This window comes from Ranitomeya variabilis, chromosome 4 (assembly GCF_051348905.1).
Source record: "Ranitomeya variabilis isolate aRanVar5 chromosome 4, aRanVar5.hap1, whole genome shotgun sequence".
NCBI lineage: Eukaryota > Metazoa > Chordata > Amphibia > Anura > Dendrobatidae > Ranitomeya > Ranitomeya variabilis.
In genome coordinates this window covers 605,604,235-605,628,834 of record NC_135235.1, presented here as the reverse complement: position 1 = coordinate 605,628,834, position 24,600 = coordinate 605,604,235, and positions in this window count along the sequence as shown.

The window sequence follows — 24,600 nt, the reverse complement described above, 5'->3', positions numbered from 1 at the left end:
GATTTTGATAGGGTTTTTGTTGACCATATAAGTTACCTTTCTTTATTCTGCTATCAGTAAGCGGGCCTCTCTGTGCTAAACCTGGTTCATTTCTGTGTTTGTCATTTCCTCTTACCTAACCGTCATTATTTGTGGGGGGCTTCTATCCAGCTTTGGGGTCCCCTTCTCTGGAGGCAAGAAAGGTCTTTGTTTTCCTCTACTAGGGGTAGCTAGATTCTCCGGCTGGCGCGTGTCATCTAGAATCAACGTAGGAATGATCCCCGGCTACTTCTAGTGTTGGCGTTAGGAGTAGATATATGGTCAACCCAGTTACCACTGCCCTATGAGCTGGATTTTTGTACTCTGCAGACTTCCACGTTCCTCTGAGACCCTCGCCATTGGGGTCATAACAGGGAGAGCGTTAGGCAGGGTCCATTAACCACCAAATTGCTTGTGCTGTAGCGATTTCCACTGTCCAACACCACCTTCGGTGTGCAGGGACACTGGAAGCTACATTTTTTTTTTCTCAGCGCTGTAGCTCATTGGGCTGCCCTAGAAGGCTCCGTGATAGCTGTATTGCTGTGTGTACGCCACTGTGCAAACCAACTGCTTTTTTCAAAGCACATATCGTCTTGTTCCTTCCTTTCTGCACAGCTATCTTTTTTGTTTCTCCACACTTTTTATTTAATTTGTGCATCAGTCCACTCCTTATTGCTGCCTGCCATACCTGGCTGAGATTACTGTAGGGAGATAGTAATTGTAGGACAGTCCCTGTTTTGTTTTTTTTTTTTGTGTGGGAGATTAAGATTGGCATTTCTGCTAGAGTGCCACCCCTGTGTGTGCCATCTCTCACTCAGTGGGCCATAGAAAGCCTATTTATTTTTTTGCTTGATTTGGGTTCTAAAATCTACCTGAAAAAAAATCACTACATCAATCAGTGGGAGATTAATATTGCCCTTTCTGCTTGTGTGCCACTCCTGACTCCTGTGTGTGCCATCTCTCACTCAGTGGGCCATAAAAAACCTATTTATTTTTTTGCTTGATTTGGGTTCTAAAATCTACCTGAAAAAAAATCACTACATCAATCAGTGGGAGATTAATATTGCCCTTTCTGCTTGTGTGCCACTCCTGACTCCTGTGTGTGCCATCTCTCACTCAGTGGGCCATAGAAAGCCTATTTATTTTTTATTATTTGGTTTCTAAAGTCTCCCTGAAAAAGAAAAAAAAAATAAAACAGTGGGAGATTAATATTGCCCTTTCTGCTTGTGTGCCACTCCTGACTCCTGTGTGTGCCATCTCTCACTCAGTGGGCCATAGAAAGCCTATTAATTTTTTTGCTTGATTTGGGTTTTAAATTCTACCTGAGAAAAAAACACTACATCAATCAGTGGGAGAAAAATATTGGCCTCAGTCAGGGCTTGTGTGCCACTCCTCACTCCTGTGTGTGCCATCTCTCACTCAGTGGGCCATAGAAAGCCTATTAATTTTTTTGCTTGATTTGGGTTTTAAATTCTACCTGAGAAAAAAACACTATATCAATCAGTGGGAGAAAAATATTGGCCTCAGTCAGGGCTTGTGTGCCACTCCTGACTCCTGTGTGTGCCATCTCTCACTCAGTGGGCCATAGAAAGCCTATTTATTTTTTTATTATTTGGTTTCTAAAGTCTCCCTGAAAAAGAAAAAAAAAAGAAAACAGTGGGAGATTAATATTGCCCTTTCTGCTTGTGTGCCACTCCTGACTCCTGTGTGTGCCATCTCTCACTCAGTGGGCCATAGAAAGCCTATTTATTTTTTATTATTTGGTTTCTAAAGTCTCCCTGAAAAAGAAAAAAAAAGAAAACAGTGGGAGATTAATATTGCCCTTTCTGCTTGTGTGCCACTCCTGACTCCTGTGTGTGCCATCTCTCACTCAGTGGGCCATAGAAAGCCTATTTATTTTTTATTATTTGGTTTCTAAAGTCTCCCTGAAAAAGAAAAAAAAAATAAAACAGTGGGAGATTAATATTGCCCTTTCTGCTTGTGTGCCACTCCTGACTCCTGTGTGTGCCATCTCTCACTCAGTGGGCCATAGAAAGCCTATTTATTTTTTATTATTTGGTTCCTAAAGTCTCCCTGAAAAAGAAAAAAAAAAGAAAACAGTGGGAGATTAATATTGCCCTTTCTGCTTGTGTGCCACTCCTGACTCCTGTGTGTGCCATCTCTCACTCAGTGGGCCATAGAAAGCCTATTTATTTTTTATTATTTGGTTTCTAAAGTCTCCCTGAAAAAGAAAAAAAAAATAAAACAGTGGGAGATTAATATTGCCCTTTCTGCTTGTGTGCCACTCCTGACTCCTGTGTGTGCCATCGAAAGCCTAATTTTTTTGCTTGATTTGGGTTTTAAATTCTACCAGAGAAAAAAACACTACATCAATCAGTTGGAGAAAAATATTGGCCTCAGTCAGGGCTTGTGTGCCACTCCTGACTCCTGTGTGTGCCATCTGTCACTCAGTGGGCCATAGAAAGCCTATTAAATTTTTTGCTTGATTTGGGTTTTAAATTCTACCTGAGAAAAAAACACTACATCAATCAGTGGGAGAAAAATATTGGCCTCAGTCAGGGCTTGTGTGCCACTCCTGACTCCTGTGTGTGCCATCTCTCACTCAGTGGGCCATAGAAAGCCTATTTATTTTTTATTATTTGGTTTCTAAAGTCTCCCTGAAAAAGAAAAATAAAATAAAACAGTGGGAGATTAATATTGCCCTTTCTGCTTGTGTGCCACTCCTGACTCCTGTGTGTGCCATCTCTCACTCAGTGGGCCATAGAAAGCCTATTTATTTTTTATTATTTGGTTTCTAAAGTCTCCCTGTAAAAGAAAAAAAAAAAAAGAAAACAGTGGGAGATTAATATTGACATTTGTGCTTGAGTGACAGTCCTGCGTGTGTGGCATCTCTGTGATTTGGTGCCACAGAAAACAGAGTGTGTAACATTGTGCCTGATTTTCCTTGTGGTCTCACCAACCTGTTAAGGGATATTGAAATCATACTGAAGTTGTAGCTCACCGTGTAAGTTGTTTGACAGCAACAAATAAAGTTACTTTGGTTAAGTTTTTAAAACAATGAGGAAGTCTGGTGCAAGAGGTCGTCGTGGCCGTGGGCGTTCATTGTCAGCTGGTAATGATGGTAGTGGTAGTGGAGCATCAGGTGGTCATGGGGATACAAATATTCCACCTAAGTCTGGAGCTGTGGAGCCAGTTTCGTCGTCTGGCTACACAAGGCCTCCAACGCTCTCTTTTCTGGGAGTAGGAAAACCGCTTTTAAAGGCGGAGCAGCAACAGCAAGTTTTGGCTTACATTGCAGACTCAGCCTCTAGCTCTTTTGCCTCCTCTTCTGAAACTGGTAAATGTAAAAGCAGCGCATCGCTTGTGGATGTTCACGGTCAGGGACAAGTCGCTTCCTTGTCCTCTTCAGCAAAAACTACAACAAGAGAGAAGGATGCAGCAGGCGACACAACGGGTTACTCCATGGAGCTCTTTACACATACCGTCCCTGGCTTAGAAAGTGAAACACTTAACAGGCCATGCCCATTACAAGTAGATTCTGACATGGAGTGCACTGATGCACAGCCACAGCCAGAGTACTATGCTGCTCCTTTGACTCAGACCACCACATTGCCCTCTCAGGGTACTGATCCACAATCAGACCCTGATGAGACTATGTTGCCCCGCCACGAACGCTATACCACCGACCGACACAGTGACACAGACGAAGTTGCACACGAGCTCGAAGAGGAGGTAATAGATGACCCAGTTGTTGACCCTGATTGGCAGCCATTGGGGGAACAGGGTGCAGGCGGCAGTAGTTCAGAAGCGGAGGTGGAGGAGGGGCCGCAGCAGGCATCAACATCGCAACAGGTTCCATCTGCCGGGCCCGTATCTGGCCCAAAACGCGTGTCAAAGCCAAAACCTGTTGGAGGACAGCGTGGCCATCCGGTTAAAGCTCAGTCTGCAATCCCTGAAAAGGGATCCGATGCTAGGAAGAGTGCAGTCTGGCATTTTTTCAAACAACATCCAATTGATCAGCGCAAAGTCATCTGTCAAAAATGTTCAACTAGCTTAAGCAGAGGTCAGAATCTGAAAAGTCTAAATACTAGTTGCATGCATAGACACTTAACCACCATGCATTTTCAAGCCTGGACTAACTACCAAACGTCCCTTAAGGTTGTAGCACCCTCGGCCAATGAAGCTAGTCAGCAACGCAACATCCCTTCCGTCACTGTAAGGCCACCATTTTCCGCACCACCGGCAGTATCTGTGCAGGTTTCTTTGCCAGCCAAAAGCAGTCAGGGTCAGGGAATCACCAGTTTTGTAGGAGGAAATATTGCATCTAGGGCACCGGCGGAAACAATACCGTCTCCAACCGTCTCTCAGTCTGCCATGTACACCGGCACACCCGAAAGTTCCACGATCTCCAGCTCTCCAGTCCAGCTCACCCTACATGAGACTCTGGTTAGAAAAAGGAAGTACTTATCCTCGCATCCGCGTACACAGGGTTTTAACACCCACATAGCTAGACTAATCTCGTTAGAGATGATGCCCTACCGGTTAGTTGAAAGCGAAGCTTTCAAAGCCCTGATGGAGTACGCTGAACCACGATACGAGCTACCCAGTCGACACTTTTTTTCCAGAAAAGCCATTCCAGCCCTGCACCAGCATGTTAAACAGCGCATCGTCCATGCACTCAGGCAATCTGTGAGTACAAAGGTGCACCTGACTACAGATGCATGGACCAGTAGGCATGGCCAGGGACGTTATGTGTCCATAACGGCACACTGGGTGAATGTGGTGGATGCAGGGTCCACAGGGGACATCAATTTCGGGACAGTTGTGCCTAGCCCACGGTCTAGGAAACAGTTGGCTGTAGGCGTTCGCACCCCCTCCTCCTCGTCCTCCTGCAGAAGCTACAGCTCTTCCACAGACCGCAGTCAGCCAACCACTCCATCGGCAGATGACACTGTTACATACCAGTTGTCCCATTATGGGCCAGCTACTGGCGTCAGCAGGCTGTATTGGCTATGAAGTGTTTGGGCGACAACAGACACACCGCGGAAGTTCTGTTCGAGTTCTTGCAACAAGAAACGCAGTCGTGGCTGGGCACAGTAGATCTTGAGGCAGGCAAGGTAGTGAGTGATAACGGAAGGAATTTCATGGCTGCAATCTCCCTTTCCCAACTGAAACACATTCCTTGCCTGGCTCACACCTTAAACCTGGTGGTGCAGTGCTTATTGAAAACTTATCCTGGTTTCTCCGACCTGCTCCTCAAAGTGCGTGGACTTTGCTCACATATCCGATGTTCGCCTGTACACTCCAGCCGTATGCAGACCTATCAGCGGTCTTTGAACCTTCCCCAGCATCGCCTAATCATAGACGTTGCAACAAGGTGGAACTCAACACTGCACATGCTTCAGAGACTGTGCCAACAGAGGCGGGCTGTTATGTTTTTGTGGGGGGATACACATACACGGGCAGGCAGTAGGATGGCAGACCTGGAGTTGTCAGGTGTGCAGTGGTCGAAGATACAAGACATGTGTCAAGTCCTTAAGTGTTTTGAGGAATGCACACGGCTGGTTAGTGCAGACAACGCCATAATAAGCATGAGCATCCCCCTAATGCGTCTGCTGATGCAAAGTTTGACGCACATAAAGGATCAGGCGTCTGCACCAGAGGAAGAGGAAAGCCTTGATGACAGTCAGCCATTGTCTGGTCAGGGCAGTGTACAGGACGAGGTAGCGGGCGAAGAGGAGGTGGAGGACGAGGAGGATGATGGGGATGAGTATATTTTTAATGCGGAAGCTTTCCCGGGGGCACTGGAAATTGGTTGCGTGGCAAGGCCGGGTTCTGGTTTTTTGAGGGACACAAGTGACATAGATTTGCCTGAAACTGCCCCTCAACCAATCACAACCGGAGATTTGACAACTGGAACTTTGGCCCACATGGCGGATTATGCCTTACGTATCCTAAAAAGGGACACACGCATTACGAAAATGATGAACGATGACGATTACTGGTTGGCCTGCCTCCTTGATCCACGCTATAAAGGCAAATTGCAAAATATTATGCCACATGAGAACTTGGAACTAATATTAGCAACCAAACAATCAACTCTTGTTGACCGTTTGCTTCAGGCATTCCCAGCACACAGCGCACGTGATCGTTCTCACACGAGCTCCAGGGGGCAGCAGACTAGGAGTGTTAGGGGTGCACAGATCAGAAGTGGCGTTGGACAGAGGGGTTTTCTGACCAGGTTGTGGAGTGATTTTGCTATGACCGCAGACAGGACAGGTACTGCTGCATCAATTGAAAGTGACAGGCGACAACATTTGTCCAGTATGGTTACTAACTATTTTTCATCCCTTATCGATGTTATCCCTCAACCGTCATTCCCATTTGATTACTGGGCATCAAAATTAGACACCTGGCCAGAATTGGCAGAATATGCATTGCAGGAGCTTGCTTGCCCGGCAGCAAGTGTCCTATCAGAAAGAGTATTCAGTGCTGCAGGTTCAATATTAACCGAAAAAAGGACTCGTCTGGCTACCCAAAATGTTGACGATCTAACATTCATTAAAATGAACCACAACTGGATTTCGAAATCTTTTGCCCCACCTTGCCCGGCCGACACCTAGCTTTCCTATGAAAAGCTCTTGCCTGTGGACTACTGTGAACTACTTTTCTAATGTCTAATTTTCTGCAGCTGATTGTCCAGCATACGACATGTTTACACCTCCCTAAATGGCCAAACTCCCCACACGGGGCCGTGATATCGCGACTTGGCGCAAGCACCCGTGAGACTGTTGTTTGTCTGAAGAGGTGGGTGTGCTCGCTTTTGGTCGACGGCATTGCTACTGGGTCCCTCATAGTACAATAAAGTGTCTCTGGCGGTGGTGGTGCGCACCCAACGTCAGACACACTGTTGTAACATGAGGGGCCCTGGGCCTGTACCGCCGGCCACAAGAGAGTTCACCCACCCCCAGGTCAAACATTGCTCTACCACTTCCACAGTTATCTCTCACACTTCCACCAATGTTTAGTCTATGCGATGACATCCTTCCATACCTGCCACTGACAATACCATTGTGTTGACATGTATGATGGTACTTAACATAGTCAGGGGCAGTGTCCTCTATTTACCACAGTAAATACTTTGCGCTAAATTAGTAGGTCTGAAACAACGCAGAGGATCCCACCCCTGAACCTAATGATTGCACCCTTTAGTGTTTTTGTTTTGTTTTAATGCGAGACATTCACATTTAATTGTTGTTTTTGACTACTAACTGGCAGACACTCATTACAATCGGCCTCCGTTGACCAGACCACTGCTGCCCGTGTACCCCTGGAACCAATTATAAAGTGCCTACAGCAAGCCCATTTTATTGCGTTAGGCCTTCGAAGCCTGTCTGCGGTCCCTCCTTCCACTAGGCCTCCACTGACCAGACCACTGCTGCCCGTGTACCCCTGGAACCAATTTTAAAGTGCCTACAGCCAGCCCATTTTATTGTGTTAGGCCTTCGAAGCCTGTCTGCGGTCCCTACTACCACTAGGCCTCCACTGACCAGACCACTGCTGCCCGTGTACCCCTGGAACCAATTTTAAAGTGCCTACAGCCAGCCCATTTTATTGCGTTAGGCCTTCGAAGCCTGTCTGCGGTCCCTCCTTCCACTAGGCCTCCACTGACCAGACCACTGCTGCCCGTGTACCCCTGGAACCAATTTTAAAGTGCCTACAGCCAGCCCATTTTATTGTGTTAGGCCTTCGAAGCCTGTCTGCGGTCCCTACTTCCACTAGGCCTCCACTGACCAGACCACTGCTGCCCGTGTACCCCTGGAACCAATTTTAAAGTGCCTACAGCCAGCCCATTTTATTGTGTTAGGCCTTCGAAGCCTGTCTGCGGTCCCTCCTTCCACTAGGCCTCCACTGACCAGACCACTGCTGCCTGTGTACCCCTGGAACCAATTTTACAGTGCCTACAGCCAGCCCATTTTATTGCGTTAGGCCTTCGAAGCCTGTCTGCGGTCCCTCCTTCCACTAGGCCTCCGTTGACCAGACCACTGCTGCCCGTGTACCCCTGGAACCAATTATAAAGTGCCTACAGCCAGCCCATTTTATTGCGTTAGGCCTTCGAAGCCTGTCTGCGGTCCCTCCTTCCACTAGGCCTCCGTTGACCAGACCACTGCTGCCCGTGTACCCCTGGAACCAATTATAAAGTGCCTACAGCCAGCCCATTTTATTGCGTTAGGCCTTCGAAGCCTGTCTGCGGTCCCTCCTTCCACTAGGCCTCCACTGACCAGACCACTGCTGCCCGTGTACCCCTGGAACCAATTATAAAGTGCCTACAGCCAGCCCATTTTATTGTGTTAGGCCTTCGAAGCCTGTCTGCGGTCCCTCCTTCCACTAGGCCTCCACTGACCAGACCACTGCTGCCCGTGTACCCCTGGAACCAATTATAAAGTGCCTACAGCCAGCCCATTTTATTGTGTTAGGCCTTCGAAGCCTGTCTGCGGTCCCTCCTTCCACTAGGCCTCCACTGACCAGACCACTGCTGCCCGTGTACCCCTGGAACCAATTATAAAGTGCATAGAGCCTATTTTTTTATTTTATTTAATATTAATAAAGCCAGGATGGACTACGATGTACCACGCTATGAGCTACCCAGTTGACAATTCTTTTGCGAGAAAAGACATCCCACCCCTCCACCAGCATGTTAAAGACCGCATTGTCCTTGCATTCTGTCAATCTGTGAGTCCAAAGGTACACCTGACAACAGACACATGGACCTGTAGGCATGGCCACGGAAGGTTACGTGTCCTTTGTGGCTCAATGGGTTAATGTATTGGATGCATGGTCCACACAGGGGACAGCCTGCTAAGTCTGTCTGCAGTCCCTAATTCAAGTTGTCCTCAACTGAATAAAGCTGAGCTTCTACCTTCTGGCTCTGATTAACTGCTGTTTTTAAACAAATTGGTGGTTCCGGCCTACTAACGGTGTCTGCCCCTGCCTGGTGTTGTCCTCAACTGAATAAAGCTGAGATTCTACCTTCTGGCTCTGATTAACTGCTGTTTTTAAACAAATTGGTGGTTCCGGCCTACTAACGGTGTCTGCCCCTGCCTGGTGTTGTCCTCAACTGAATAAAGCTGAGCTTCTACCTTCTGGCTATCATTAAGTGCTGTGTTTTTAAAAATTGGTGGTTAGGGCCTACTAACGGTGTCTGCCCCTCCCTGGTGTTGTCCTCAACTGAATAAAGCTGAGCTTCTACTTTCTGGCTCTGATTAACTGCTGTTTTTAAACAAATTGGTGGTTAGGGCCTACTAACGGTGTCTGCCCCTCCCTGGTGTTGGCCTCAACTGAATAAAGCTGAGCTTCTACCTTCTGGCTATCATTAAGTGCTGTGTTTTTAAAAATTGGTGGTTAGGGCCTACTAACGGTGTCTGCCCCTCCCTGGTGTTGGCCTCAACTGAATAAAGCTGAGATTCTTCCTTCTGGCTATCATTAAGTGCTGTGTTTTTAAAAATTGGTGGTTAGGGCCTACTAACGGTGTCTGCCCCTCCCTGGTGTTGGCCTCAACTGAATAAAGCTGAGCTTCTACCTTCTGGCTATCATTAAGTGCTGTGTTTTTAAAAATTGGTGGTTCCGGCCTACTAACGGTGTCTGCCCCTGCCTGGTGTTGTCCTCAACTGAATAAAGCTGAGATTCTACCTTCTGGCTCTGAATAACTGCTGTTTTTAAACAAATTGGTGGTTCCGGCCTACTAACGGTGTCTGCCCCTCCCTGGTGTTGTCCTCAACTGAATAAAGCTGAGCTTCTACCTTCTGGCTATCATTAAGTGCTGTGTTTTTAAAAATTGGTGGTTAGGGCCTACTAACGGTGTCTGCCCCTCCCTGGTGTTGTCCTCAACTGAATAAAGCTGAGCTTCTACCTTCTGGCTCTGATTAACTGCTGTTTTTAAACAAATTGGTGGTTCCGGCCTACTAGCGGTGTCTGCCCCTCTCTGGTGTTGTCCTCAACTGAATAAAGCTGAGCTTCTACCTTCTGGCTATCATTAAGTGCTGTGTTTTTAAAAATTGGTGGTTAGGGCCTACTAACGGTGTCTGCCCCTCCCTGGTGTTGTCCTCAACTGAATAAAGCTGAGCTTCTACCTTCTGGTTCTTATTCAGTTTTTCTTTTTTTTTTTTTTTTTTTTTTTAAATTGCTGGATGGGGCCTAATACCTCTGTTTGCTGCTCCCTGGTGTTTGTCCTCAACTGAATACAGCTGAGCTTCTACCTTCTGGCTCTCATTAAGTGCTGTGTTTTTTAAAAAATGGTGTTTAGGGCCTACTAACGGTGTCTGCCCCTGCCTGGTGTTTGTCCTCAACTGAATACAGCTGAGCTTCAACCTTCTGGCTCTCATTAAGTGCTGTTTATTTTTAAAAAAAAATGGTGTTTAGGGCCTACTAACGGTGTCTGCCCCTGCCTGGTGTTTGTCCTCAACTGAATACAGCTGAGCTTCTACCTTCTGGCTTTTGGCCTATAGTATCAGATATTAAACTGCATTTGGCCTACTGGTGTGGTTGGGCCCTTGAAAAAGTGTTTGCTGCTCTTGGGTTTGCTACTCCACTGAACAAAGCAATGCCGCCTGTTTAGTCCTGTTACCAATTTTGAACTGCATTTAGCCTAATTTATTCTTTGGCCCTATATCTGTTTCCTCCTCATCCTGCCCATTGCCCAGCCACTGCTAGATGAGTCTGCTGGTACATTGACCTAGACCACTACATTCCCCTTGCACTCTACACAGCCAGAATCTGACCCTGCTGAAAGTAAGGTTCCCCTTCCCGCATGTTACACCACCTTACACAGGGACAAAGAGGAAGGTGCAGATGAAAGTGCAGGTTCCTTCATCAGGTGGGGGGGCATACTCGTTGGCGATGTCACTGGCACAGGGCCCCTCAGAGTACGCAAAAGTGTCGCTGCTGGTGGGAGGCGCCCCCGCCATGCAAACACACCGCCATACTTTGAGGGGCCCTGTGCCAGTGCCAATGCGAACGAGTGGGCCCCCCCTGGTTGCTCAGGATCACAGCACTTGCAACGTTGAAATACTTACCTCTCCCTGCTCCACCGCCGTGAAGTAGTCCACGTTTCCTGGGCCCATTAAAACCTTGAACCAGCCCTACCCCCAACAACTTTTGCCAAATGACCCCCAAGTTCCAATGCCCAACTATTATTATAAAGTTAATTAAGATTGACAAGCTTCAGAAACAAGAATGGATGTTTTTGGCATTAAAATGGGCACTGTAGGTGTTTTCCTGGCCTCCACTCACTGCCAACTATGCTTCCCCATTGACTTGCATTGGGTTTCGTGTTTCGGTCGATCCCCGACTTTTAGCGACAATCGGCCGACTGCACTCGACTCGACTCTGGACAAAATCGGGTTTCCCAAAACCCGACTCGATCTTAAAAAAATGAAAGTCGCTCAACCCTAGTTATGAGTGCTAAAAAGAATAAGATGCCTGGGAATGATGGGCTGCCTGTGGAACTGTATGTGAAACCTTGGGAGTTTTTGGGTGGTGATTTGACTGAGGTTTGTAGGCATATGTGGATGAATGGTGTTTTGTGTAAATCTATGAAAGAAGGTGTAGTGGTACTTGTGTTTAAGATGGGTGAGAGAAAGCATCTAGAAAATTGGAGACCCATAACATTGCTTAATGCTGATTATAAGGTCTATAGCAAGTTGTTAACTAATCGTATGTGTGAGGTGATTGGGTGTGTTGTGGATAATGACCAAGTGTGTGCTGTGCCTGGTAGGAGTATGAGTAATAATTTACTGTTGTTAAGGGATATGTTTGGTGACACTAAAGTAAGAAAGAAGTACATGGTTCTAGCGATTGATTTCAAAAAGGCTTTCAATAGAGTTTCACATGTGTTCCTGTTTAAAGTTTTGGAGAATTTTGGGTTTCCTAGGGTTTTTCTGAATGTTGTTAGGTCTTTGTATGATTGTGTGTCAAGTGAGTTCTTAGTGAATGGCTGGCTAAGTGAGAAGGTGATGATTAAGTCAGGTGTTGGACAGGGATATCCAATGTCCCCTGTCTTGTTTTGTATGTGTGATTGAGCCTTTGTTGTGTTTAGTGTGACGTGAGAAAATGATGAGAGGATTGTTAGTGCCTGGGAGTTGTGGTAAGCATGTGAAGGTGTTAGGCTATATGGATGATGTGGTGATTGTGAGTGAAAGTATGGCACCAATGAGTAGGGTGAGGCTGCTTCTGGATTTTTTCTGTGGTGCGTCTGTGTTTAGGGTCATCTGAAATAAGTGTAGTTTCAAATGTTTTGGAGATGATAGTATTAGTAAGGATGGAGTCAAGGAGTCAAGTATGCAGAGGGTGCAATTAAGATTTTAGGGGTATTCTTCAATGATGATCTGAAAGGGAATGAGAGTTGGGATGAGTGTGGCATGCGTGTTGAGCGAAAGCTGAATTTTTGGAGGTTGAGAGAGCTTTCTTTGTGTGGCAAAGTTTTAATTATCAAAGCAGTGATTTTACCTATTCTGCGTTTTGTGGCTACAGTTTTTCCATCTACTTATAGGAAAGTAAAGAGAGTAGAGAAATTTATTTTTACTTTTTCTGGTATAGCAAGATGGAGAAGCTGAAGAGGGAGAGCCTTTATAAGGCCTGCCAGCATGGTGGGTTGGCTTTTCCTAATATTGAGATTTTTTAGGACTTCATTACATTAAGACAGTTGTGGTTCTGTTGAGTAAAGGTAATAAGGGTGCATGTATGGCAAGTTATTTTGCTGGTTGGATGTTGTATGGTTCATGTTGGAGGAAGAGGGATGCAAGAGTCCCTGTTTCTTTTAAGTGTCCAGTGTGGTATGAAGTGACTGAGAAGTTTGTTAGGAAGCATGATTTGTTGAGTGTGCCGATGAATGAGTTTAGAATGGTTAGGAGTGTGTATAGGATAATCTATGCAAGAGAGGTTGAGTGTCATATAGTTGGTTTGAGAGGAAATGAGGTTGCAGATGCATGGAGGATGGTGGACACGTTTTGGATGTCCAACAAGCAGAAGGATGTAGTATGGATGGCGGTTCATAATATCCTTCCAGTGAGAGAGGTACAAAAGAAGAGAGATTTGATCAGATCAGATGTGTGTCCAAGAGATGGATGTGGTGGATCTGAGACGGCTATCCATGTGATGTGCGTTAGGAGTCGAGTTCCCGCTGCTGCACAGGGGGAATCTCAAGCCATGTCTGCTGCGATCTCCCATTCTGCATCGGCCGCAGTGGAGCCTGCTCAGCGGAGACGTCAGTCCCAGCATCTCACTGAGTCTGATACTGTGCAAAGGGTTACTGCTGTCTCTCCAGGCTCTGCTACTGTACCCTGCACTGATCTGCGGTGAGCAGGCTTTTCTGGGACTAAGTCCTGCTTTGCACACACTGAGCATGCCCAGTGTAAAATCTCTCAGTGGAGATCAAGGGTTACATGCTCAGGTACTGCAGCAACTTCCATTGGTCCTCCAGGAAGGTCCTGTACCTGATCAAGTTCTGTGGCAGCCTTCCATTGGTCCTTCTTGGAAGGTCCTGTAGGTGCTGCAGTTATATAAGGTTCTCCTGACCGCACGGCCATGCGCTAGTGTCAAATATGTACGAGCTCAGTGCCAGTGTGGTCGTCTGTGTGGTCAGGGACCTGGCTGAAATAAGCCCCTAGAATGCTGGCACCTCCGGCGAGGAGTTTTGTGTATACAGTCAAGGACCCAGCTGAAATAAGCCCCTAGAATGCTGGCACCTCTGGCAAGGAGTTTTGTGTATGCAGTCAGGGACGCGGCTGAAATAAGCCCCTAGAATGCTCGCACCTCCGGCGAGGAGTTTATGTGTGAATTCAGGGCTGGCTAATAGCCGATAGAATTCCGGCTCCACAGGAGAGGAGCTGCGTGTTGGTTGGACTGCATGACCACTGTCAGCTCTACACAGTAGCTGTGTCCCCTGTGAGCTAAACAGGGCACAGCGTTCTCTTTACTACGGGCTCTGTGAAGTAACAGAGTTTGTTTATTCTAATTTGCTTTGCCGCCTTACTTAGCAGCAGGTTCTTTCCTGCACGGTGGATCCCGGGTTGCGAACGCACCTATCCCATGTAATAAATATATTCCGTGCGTTCAACAGGGTGTGTTCAAATAGGTTGAGCTTTATGCAGATTAAAAATAAGTGTCTCGCAGCTTGAACAAACAGCAGAATTGTCATTGTGAATGCATCCAGAGTTTGTTAAAATGTCTTCCTCAAGGCAATCTTTTGCTCGATCTCCACAACGGGTGTCAGTTTTTGTCACGGGAAGACTAGGTAGGCAAGAGCTAATTACCCAGGCCCCTGCTATTTCCCTCAACTCTGGGAAACCCTGACTGACCCTCTCCCACAGTTTACACTGATGGTGTGCATGTCTGGACCTCCACCCTCACCCTGTCTCCTGTTTCAACCCTAGGCTGAAACCTGCACCCACCACCCAGTGAGGAGACCATTAACCAATACCCACAGTTAGCACAGACAAGGATAAAGGAAAATATACACCACGCTGCAGTCACTCAGGAATACACAATAAGTGCACAGGGCAAAACAAATACAAATATAGGAAGGAGGAAAATATGACAAAAGGAAATATACACTACCAGATACGATACTCCTTTTCCTAGACCACCTCTCCAGACCGAGATAACCAAGCACTAGACAGAAGCTATAATCGGCGACGCCCAATGTTCAGAAGAACTATTTAAAGGCAGTGGGCGTGGCCCAGCTTCCAATCCGAGCACCAGCTAAATTAACCCCGGACGAGCTAGATAAAATCCAGCCGACGCCCCTGAGCGCATAGTGGACAAAAGTGGAATTACCGCTGTCAGTCAGACGCCCTAGTGTGAACAGCGTCCGACATGACAGTATGCCGCCTTCTACGAGGGACCCCAGGGCCCTCACGGCTTATAGGACCCGGCTTGTCCGGATGGCGGCGGTGGAACATACTGACCAGCCGATCCGCATGAACGTCCGAGGCTGGTACCCAGGACCTTTCCTCAGGCCCATAACCACGCCAGGGTACCAAGTACTGTAAAGTGCGGTGCACTACACAAGAGTCAACCACCTTGGAAACTTCAAATTCCAAATTACCATCCACCAAGAATGGAGAAGGCATTGGTGTCACGTCCACAAGACCCACCGTCTTCTTAAGCAACGATCTGTGGAACACGTTGTGTATCTTATACACCATAAGAAGCTCCAACCAGTACGCTACTGGGTTAATGACGGCGGTGACCCTAAATGGACCAATAAACCTTGGACCCAATTTAAGGGATGGTATCTTGAGTCTTATGTTTTTTTGTGGATAACCACAACCAGTCATCCACACTCAGGTCTGGACCTGGCACACGCCTACTGTCAGCCACACGTTTGTACCTTGCACCCACGCTCAACAAGCGCTGCTTAACTCTCCTCCAGACTGAAGACAGTTGTGCTCCTAACTGGTCTTCCTCCGGGACGCCGGAAGAGCCCCCCTGACTCAAAGTACAGAATTGAGGATGTAGCCCGTAAACACAAAAAACGGAGACTCCCCAGAAGACTCCTGGTGGTGATTATTGATGGCAAACTCAGCCAAAGGAAGGAATGTCGACCACTCCTCCAGGTTATCAGAAACAAAGTAGCGTAAATACTGCTCCAAATTTTGGTTCATACGCTCGGTCTGACCATTCGACTGAGGATGAAACGCCGAAGAATGAGATCCCCAGCCATGAGAAAAACGCTTCCCAAAATATTGCCACAAACTGAGTACCCCTATCGGAAACGATGTCAGACGGAACCCCATGAAGTCTGACCACCTCCTGCACAAATACCTGAGCCAAAGTCTTAGCGTTAGGCAACGAAGGCAAAGACACAAAGTGAGACATTTTTGAGAATCGATAAACAATCACTAAAATGACCGTGTTCCCAGCTGAGTAAGGTAAGTCAGTGATAAAATCCATGGAGATCTCCGTCCAAGGCTTACTAGGTACCTCGAGAGGAAGTAGTGTGCCAACAAGATGGGACCGGGGCGTCTTAGCCCTAGCGCACGTGGTGCAAGCTGACACGTATGAGACCACGTCCTGTCGGATTTTGGGCCACCAAAACCGACGTGACACCAACTCCAAAGTTCTCCCCCTGGAAAACACCTGGACAGAGCATCTGCCTTAGTGTTTTTAGACCCAGGTCTGTAGGTAACAACAAAGTTGAACCGTGTGAAAAACAATGCCCAGCGAGCCTGCCTGGGAGACAGATGCTTGGCAGACTCCAAATAAAGCAAATTCTTATGGTCGGTAATTACAGTAACCTGATGAACCGACCCCTCCAAGAAGTGTAGCCATTCCTCAAAGGCCAACTTGATTGCCAACAACTCCCTGTTGCCGATATCGCAGTTACGTTCGGCAGACAACAGTTTCTTGGAGAAATAGGCGCAATGACGCAAATCGCTCAAGGATGAGCCTTGTGACAACACCGCCCCCACACCAACCTCAGACGCATCGACTTCCACAACAAAAGGTTTTGATACGTCTGGCTGCACCAGAATGGGGGCCGAAACAAAACTGTTCTTAAGAAATTCAAATGCACGTACAGCGGCCTCAGGCCAAACAGAGAGATTTGAACCCTTTTTAGTCATGTCTGTTAGCGGTTTAGCAATGATAGAAAAATCCTTGATAAACTTCCTATAGTAGTTAGAAAACCCAAGGAACCGCTGAAGTGCTTTTAGGTTATCAGGCCGTTCCCAACGCAACACCGCTTGCACCTTAGTGGCGTCCATTTTAAACCCAGAAGCTGACACAATATAACCCAAGAAAGGCAACTCCTAAACCGAAAATACACATTTCTCAAGTTTTGCATAGAGCTTATTCTCACGGAGAAGCTGTATCACCTGCCTGACATGATCTAAATGAGTATCATGGTCGCAAGAATATATGAGAATGTCATCCAGGTATACAATAATGAATTTCCCCAAAACATGTGAGAACACATCATTTATGAAATATTGGAACACTGCTGGTGCGTTTGTCAACCCAAATGGCATCACCAAATTTTCAAAATGACCCTCAGGGGTATTAAAAGCCGTCTTCCACTCATCACCTTGACGGACTCTTATGAGGTTATACGCCCCCCTGAGGTCAAGCTTGGTAAACCACTTAGCACCTGCCACCTGGTTGAACAAATCTGGTATCAGTGGCATAGGGTATAGATCACGAACCGTAATCTGGTTCAACTCCCTGAAATCCAGACACGGGCGTAGTCCGCCATCTTTCTTCTTAACGAAGAAGAACCCCGCTGCCACAGGCGGGGACGAAGGCCTGATGTGCCCTTTGCTCAAACTGTCAGCAATGTAATCCTTTAACGCTTGTCTCTCCAGACCGGAGATGTTAAACATCCTAGCTTTAGGCAATATGGCCCCTGGTTTAAACCTGATAGTACAGTCATAGGAGCGATGTGGTGGCAACTCTGAACAACCCTCTTCAGAGAACACATCCGCAAAATCCAGAAGTGACTGAGGAACGCTTGAAGTCACAGCAGACACACATGTGGCCAGGCAATTCTCCTGGCAGAATTCGCTCTACTGAATTATGTCCTGAGTTTTCCAATCGATAACCGGGTTGTGCATAGACAACCATGGGAAACCCAAAACCACCTGAGCAGGAAGATTCCTGAGCACCTTACACGTAACCTGCTCGAAATGTAGAACCCCAATGTGGAGTTTCAACTCAGCCACGAACTCAGTAATCTCCCCCTGTGAGAGAGGAGCTGCATTGATGGTGACCACGCGGATAGGATGAGGCAGTTTTTCGATCCTAAAACCTGCTGTGCGCGCAAACTCCTCATCAATGAGATTTGTGGCAGAACCACTATCCACAAAAACAGTGATTGGCAGCTCTCTGCCAGCGATGATAACTTTGGCAGGGAGCATGCATTGAGAAACCACCATGGAGGATATGCATAAGCTCAGATTGGTCTCCTCCACACCCTCTGAGCTTAGAAGTTTTCCGCCGTTGCGTTTTTCCTTAGACCGCAGACGACAAATGTTAACAAAATGACCAGTTTTACCACAGTAAAAACAGGCTCCCTGCTTCTTGAGCACAGGGGCTCGATGCTTAACATGTGACACCCCTGCGATTTGCACAGGCTCCTTGGGCTCACCTGTAGCAACCTCACGTGAACCTACACCTTCACCTATAGGCGGTGTCTCAGGCTCCCCCTGACGCAAACGCTGATCAATGCGGACAACAAGACTCATTGCGGAATCCAGAGAAGCAGGAGCCTCGTACATCAGGAGGGCTTATTTAACCCTTCCGGAAACCCCATGAATAAACTGACTCCGCAGCGGGGAATCATTCCACTGAGTGTCGACCGCCCAGCGGCGAAATTCAGAACAGTAATCCTCTGCAACACGCTCCCCCTGTCGAATAGTGCGTATCTTAGATTCTGCTAGAGCCATTCTGTCAGGCTCATCGTAAATGTTTCCAAGAGCAGAAAAAAAACTCTCCACTGAGTTAAATGCAGCAGAATCAGAAGGCAAAGAAAACGCCCATGCTTGGGGGTCCCCGTTCAGTAATGACAACACCAGGCCCACACGCTGAGCCTCATTACCTGAGGAGATCGGGCGCATACGAAAATAAAGTTTGCAAGCTTCACGAAAAGTAACAAATTTACTGCATTCCCCAGCAAACCTTTCAGGCAACGGAATCTTAGGCTCAGCAACTCTACCTGCTGCTCCAGCTTGCACATTAGATACTGCTAGTCCCTGTTGCTGCACTGCCCCCCTCAACTCAGTGACCTGTAGGAACAGTGCCCTCAACTGGCGGGTTACGGAAGTCATGGGATCCATGGAATTCAAATAATGTAGGCTGATTATAATGTCACGGGAAGACTAGGTAGGCAAGAGCTAATTACCCAGGCCCCTGCGATTTCCCTCAACTCTGGGAAACCCTTACTGACCCTCTCCCAGAGTTTACACTGATGGTGTGCATGTCTGGGCCTCCACCCTCACCCTGTCTCCTGTTTCAACCCTAGGCTGAAACCTGCACCCACCACCCAGTGAGGAGACCATTAATCAATACCCACAGTTAGCACAGACAAGGATAAAGGAAAATATACACCATGCTGCAGTCACTCAGGAATACACAATAAGTGCACAGGGCAAAACAAATACAAATATAGGAAGGAGAAAATATGACAAAGGGAAATATACACCACCAGATACTCCTTTTCCTAGACCACCACTCCAGACCGAGATAACCAAGCACTAGACAGAAGCTATAATCGGCGACGCCCAATGTTCAGAAGAATTATTTAAAGGCAGTGGGCGTGGCCCAGCTTCCAATCCGAGCACTAGCTAAATTAACCCCGGACCAGCTAGATAAAATCTAGCCGACGCCACTGAGCGCATAGTGGACAAAAGTGGAATTACCGCTGTCTGTCGGACGCCCTAGTGTGAACAGCGTCCGACATGACAGTTTTAGGCCTTGGTGCGGCACAAGTGCAAAACCATTTCTGGCTATCGCTTCTAGGTCTTTTGACAAAGATCTGTTGTGGGTCTTGCCTTTAGGCTAAAGGTGACCTGTGTGGAGGTTGCTGCCTTTTGGGTGATCACTCAATTGCTGCTATTGGGAGTAGGGACTAAAGCTGGGAATACTTTTTTTTTTGCTGGTGGACGAGTTTTCTTTGTGGAGTGGTGGACGGTTAGAAGGAGGATTGGAATCCAGGGACGTTTGGCGATCCAAGGAGTATTTTCTTCATTTTTCCTTGATTCATCTGTGGAGAGAAGAAAAGAGATGGAGATCCAGGAGGAATACTGGAGGTAGGAAGAGTGAAGGGACCTCAATCCCCAATTACTATTTTTATGAGTATCCACTCAAGGACACAATTCGATTTGTGGTTTCTGCTGCATACAGACAAGAGAAGGATGCCAGTTTTGTTTATGACAATATTTGCAGTTTTTTGATAATTGAGAAACAAGAGCACTATTGCTTTCAAAGTTTTTTTTCACGGGGCTTTTATGACGTTACATTAATGAAAAGTTTGCAGCGTGAGCGGGTTTTTTCTCTCTATGAAGAAAATAGAGAGAATACGCTGTTTGAGGGGGTTAAAGTAATTCCCTCTTTTCAATTTTTAATGCGACTTCTCACTATCCATATGTTCAGCCCCTTCATCTCTGAGCAGGAGGTCGTGAGCTTTCTTCTTAATTATTGTGAGAAGGTGATCGAGAATGCGAGAGGAAAAACTAATTTTGGGGTATGGAATGGGAAGCGGACTTATCTGGTGACTTTCAAAAAGGACCCACAAGAGGAGGGTGGTGTGGCCAGGCCCCCGCCTGTCATTTTTATAAACTGTAGCAGTGGGTACCCTGAGGGTCAGCAGCAGGAGGCTGATGAGGGTGTGGAAGAGAGAATGAATGTAGAAGAAGAAAAGTAAAGAGGGTGAAAAAGTGGAAAAGGAGAGAAGGAAGAAAATAGAGAAGGAGAGAAGGAGGAAGAGAGGTATAGGAAGATGGAGGATGAATAAAAAATGAAGAAGGAGGAGAGGAGCCAGATAGAGTTACTAGAAGAAGAGAGGAGAAAAAATAGAAGAATTGAAGGAAGAAGCAAGGGGGAGTGAGAAAGAGATAGAGAATCTGAAGAAAGATGCCGTGTTGGTAGGGTTGGGGAAAATAGTGCAACGTTGTCCCCCAGGAAGTAAAACAGCTAATGTGCAAGGTGATGCCGAATTAGATGATGGGAAAATACAAGTAGGTGATGTTCTTGAGAAGATGTAACCTCACCTTTAGGAGAGCTTCTGACTTTTGTGTCTCTGTCCACGCATCTGTCAGATGCTTAGGACACGATGGATTGTATGGAGGGGACTCTGAAAAGAGTAGAGAAAGGAGGAGCTGGAAATATGCTATTTGGACTATGTGGAGGGAAAGTGAAAGCTATAGAAAAAAAAGTAGATTTAGCAAAAGACATTGTGGTCTCCAGTTCATCGGATGAGCTGGAGATTGCAGCTATTTCTTCTTCAGATGAGGGCGAGTGTGTCCTACGATCAATAAACTAAGATGATTCACTTTGCTTCCCTGAATGTTCAGGGTTTAAATAATGAACATAAAAGAGCTGCTTTATATCATTTTTTAGAATTTGGAAAACATGGACTTTATTTTTTACAGGAATGTAATTTAAGAAAGTCTGTTAATTATGATTTTTTTTTTTTAAAGAGCATTGGAGTGGGAAGGCTATTTTGTAGGAGGGAATGAGCATAAGTGATGGTGTTGGTTTTTTGGGTAGTCAACACTGGGATATTGTGGCCTATGAGGAAATATACCCCAGGCTGATTTTAAAAGTGGAGCTCAAAAAATCTAATCTGACAATTAAGTGCTTTTGTGTCTATGCTTATCCTGCTATAAGTAGAAGGCGTGAATAATTTTAAAATTTTACAGTTGTTTTTTACTGGGTCAGAACCGATAATTATTAGTGGGGATTTTAACTGTCATACACATAACAAGAAGGACAGTTCAGTTACTTTTTTAAAAGGGGTTATATCTGCTTGCAATTTACAAGATGTCTGGGTTGCTTGTGGGAAAAACAAGGATGAAGAAGTAACATGGCAAGTAATAGAGACCGGTCTAGAATTGACTACTTGAGAAACCAAGTTTTTTTTGGTAAGGTGGGTAGAAGGAAAGCCAGAGAGAAGAGATAACAATATCGGATACTGAATGCAATGTTACAATGTTTTTATACATTTAGGAATAATGGGGATTATCTGGATTAAGAAATTGAGTGTGTTAACAGTCAATTAGGGAAAACTTTACATGAGAAAGGAGATAATTTTTAATGCCAGGGTGAGAATTTTGGAAGAAGACGAAAAATGTTCTAATCAATATACCTAATTTGGACACGTGTCCGTGTGTCTGGGCACAATGAGTCATCCACAGTTGGGCGTAAACATGGATACTTAAGGAGAGGAGCTCCCCCTGGTGGCAAGTTAAGGCATAAGCAAAGGCATAAGCCTTTTTTGAATGTTAGCCTGTGAGGCAACACTGTGAGGCAAGATTGCAAAGATGGATCAAATTGAGTGCGCTGCTGCATGTAGAGAAGTGAATCGCATACGGATGCGTAACCAGAAGGTAAACAAAATTGTCAAAGAACTGCTGATGCAGCCCGACAGAGGGTGGCCAGAGCAAGAGAAACGAATGAAGTAACTGAATCACGTAGTGGATCTAATGCTGCACGACAACGAGCAACACGCAATGCACAAAGTGATACACATATTTCACAAAAAAGGGAACAAGATAGAATATGTGTCCAAAATGCAAGAGCCACTCGAAGACGGAAAGTTACATTTGCCGCTAGAGGACGTGATGAGACACGTATTGAAGAGCACTATGTTGGCAAACTGACATTTTGATGTCAGTTCTGCCAATCTAAAAATTTCAAAAGATGAAATGGCGCAGGACAAAATATTCCCTTCCTGCTACAAGAGCGGGCATATCCAATTACCTCCCATTTGTATGGATGATCAAATAGCCATAAACTTATTGGAGTTCTGATGCTCTCCTTTCATCAATTTGACTAATATAAGGCAATACAATAGCTCGATTACTTTGGCATCAATGGGAGTACAAGTAGCGCCACCTGCTGAGCATGGTCCATATTGTTTTCAAATTCATGGACAAATTTACCATAGAACTGCCCCATTGCATCCCACTGTGGGTAGTACTCCCAAGTTTGCCCAGATTTATATCTTGGACAGTGAAGAAGCATTAAGTACAAGAAGTCAAGCAAATAAAAAGTGCCTCCCAGCACTGCTATCATCTCTTGGAAAGAAAATGAAAGCAATTAAGCTACTTGCATGAGCCTTAACAATGATGAGGGAATTTGAAATAGAAGAAGAGAGGATTGCTGAATTAGAAAATCATGATCCACTCAAAATAACAATGTCAATTATAAATGACTACAATGATGACCAGAGGCGCTACAATGCACCAAGGTGCAATGAAGTAGCTATAGTTTATCAAAATGCAATGGGTGAACCCCCATTTAATAGGGACATCAGAGTTCACCTCAAAAGTGAAAACCAAACTCAAATCAGCTTTCTTCACAGAAAGTATGATGCAATGACATATCCACTTCTATTCCCATATGGGGACAGTGGATGGACAATTAATTTGACAACTCCAATTGCCCTAAGTGTGCAACATCAAGGAATTGGTGACATTCATCTACCATACATACCAGTGGATCAAGATCGACAAGAAAAAAATCACCCTGTTGCAGTACTGTGCATACAGGCTTGCCATTCGTGACGAGTTCAATCCCCTTTTAAATGCTGGGAAGGTGACGCAACAATTTATCGTTGACAGTTACGTCAAAATTGAATCAGACAGGATCGAATATATAAAACAAATTCAAAAGGCATTATGCATCGACAGTCATGCTGGCATTATGGATCACATCCATGATGCTGCATTACACCAAGGACTAAAAGCTGGGACATCAGTAATTTTACCATCCACTTTCATTGGAAGCCCAAGAGCTATGGATCAAAATTACCAAGACGCCATGACAATTGTCCGAAAATTCGTAAAGCCAGATCTTTTTGTTACGATGACCTGTAACCCAAAGTGGAAAGAAGTTACTGAAAGTTACTGTATTTAAAATCAAACTCCAAGCAGTGCTTAACGAGATTTTGAAAAAACACATTTTTGACTGTGTAGTTGCCTATGTGTATGTAATAGAATTTCAAAAGCGTGGACTACCACACGCTCACATGCTCTTAATCCTTGGAAAGGAAGATAAAGCGAGGGACAAAGAAATAATGGACAAATTGGTCTCTGCTGAAATCCCAAATGAGACACCAAATCCAAAACTGCATGAGGCAGTGATAAAGCACATGATTCATGGCCCATGTGGCGAAGATCAAACTGGTGCTATATGCATGACAGATGGTTAATGCACAAAAAAATTCCCAAACAAATTTAATACAGAGATAAACACCAATGTTGATGGTTATCCACAGTACCGTCGACGTAATACTGGGAAAACCAGACGAGGAAAGCGAGAAATCGACAATAGATGGGTAGTTCCATACAACCCTTATTTATTACTCAATTACAATTGCCATATCAATGTTGAGATATGTGCTTCAATAAAAAGTGTTAAATATCTTTTCAAATATGTATATAAAGGACATGACTGTGCCAAGATCAAGTTTGATACATTAAACTGGAATGAACCAGCCATGTACCTAGATTCTCTGTATATAAGCGCCCCTGAGGGCATGTGGAGAATCAGAAAAAATAAAATGCATGATGCTTCACATACCATTAAAAGGCTTCCTGCTCACCTTGAAAACATGCAGCAAGTGTTTTTCGAAGATGGTAATGTGGATATGGTTATTTCAGACTCAAAAGCCTCTACTCTGCAGGCTTATTTTGAGCTAAACAGAGTAGATGCTTCCGCCCGTCAGTATTTGTACAGTGAAATCCCTGAACACTATTGTCTGGGATAGAAAAGCTGTACTAGAAGGATGGAAAAAACGACAGGTTCAATTTGGGAAAACAAATGCCCGAATGTATACAGTCTCTTTAATAGATGGTGAGCTGTATT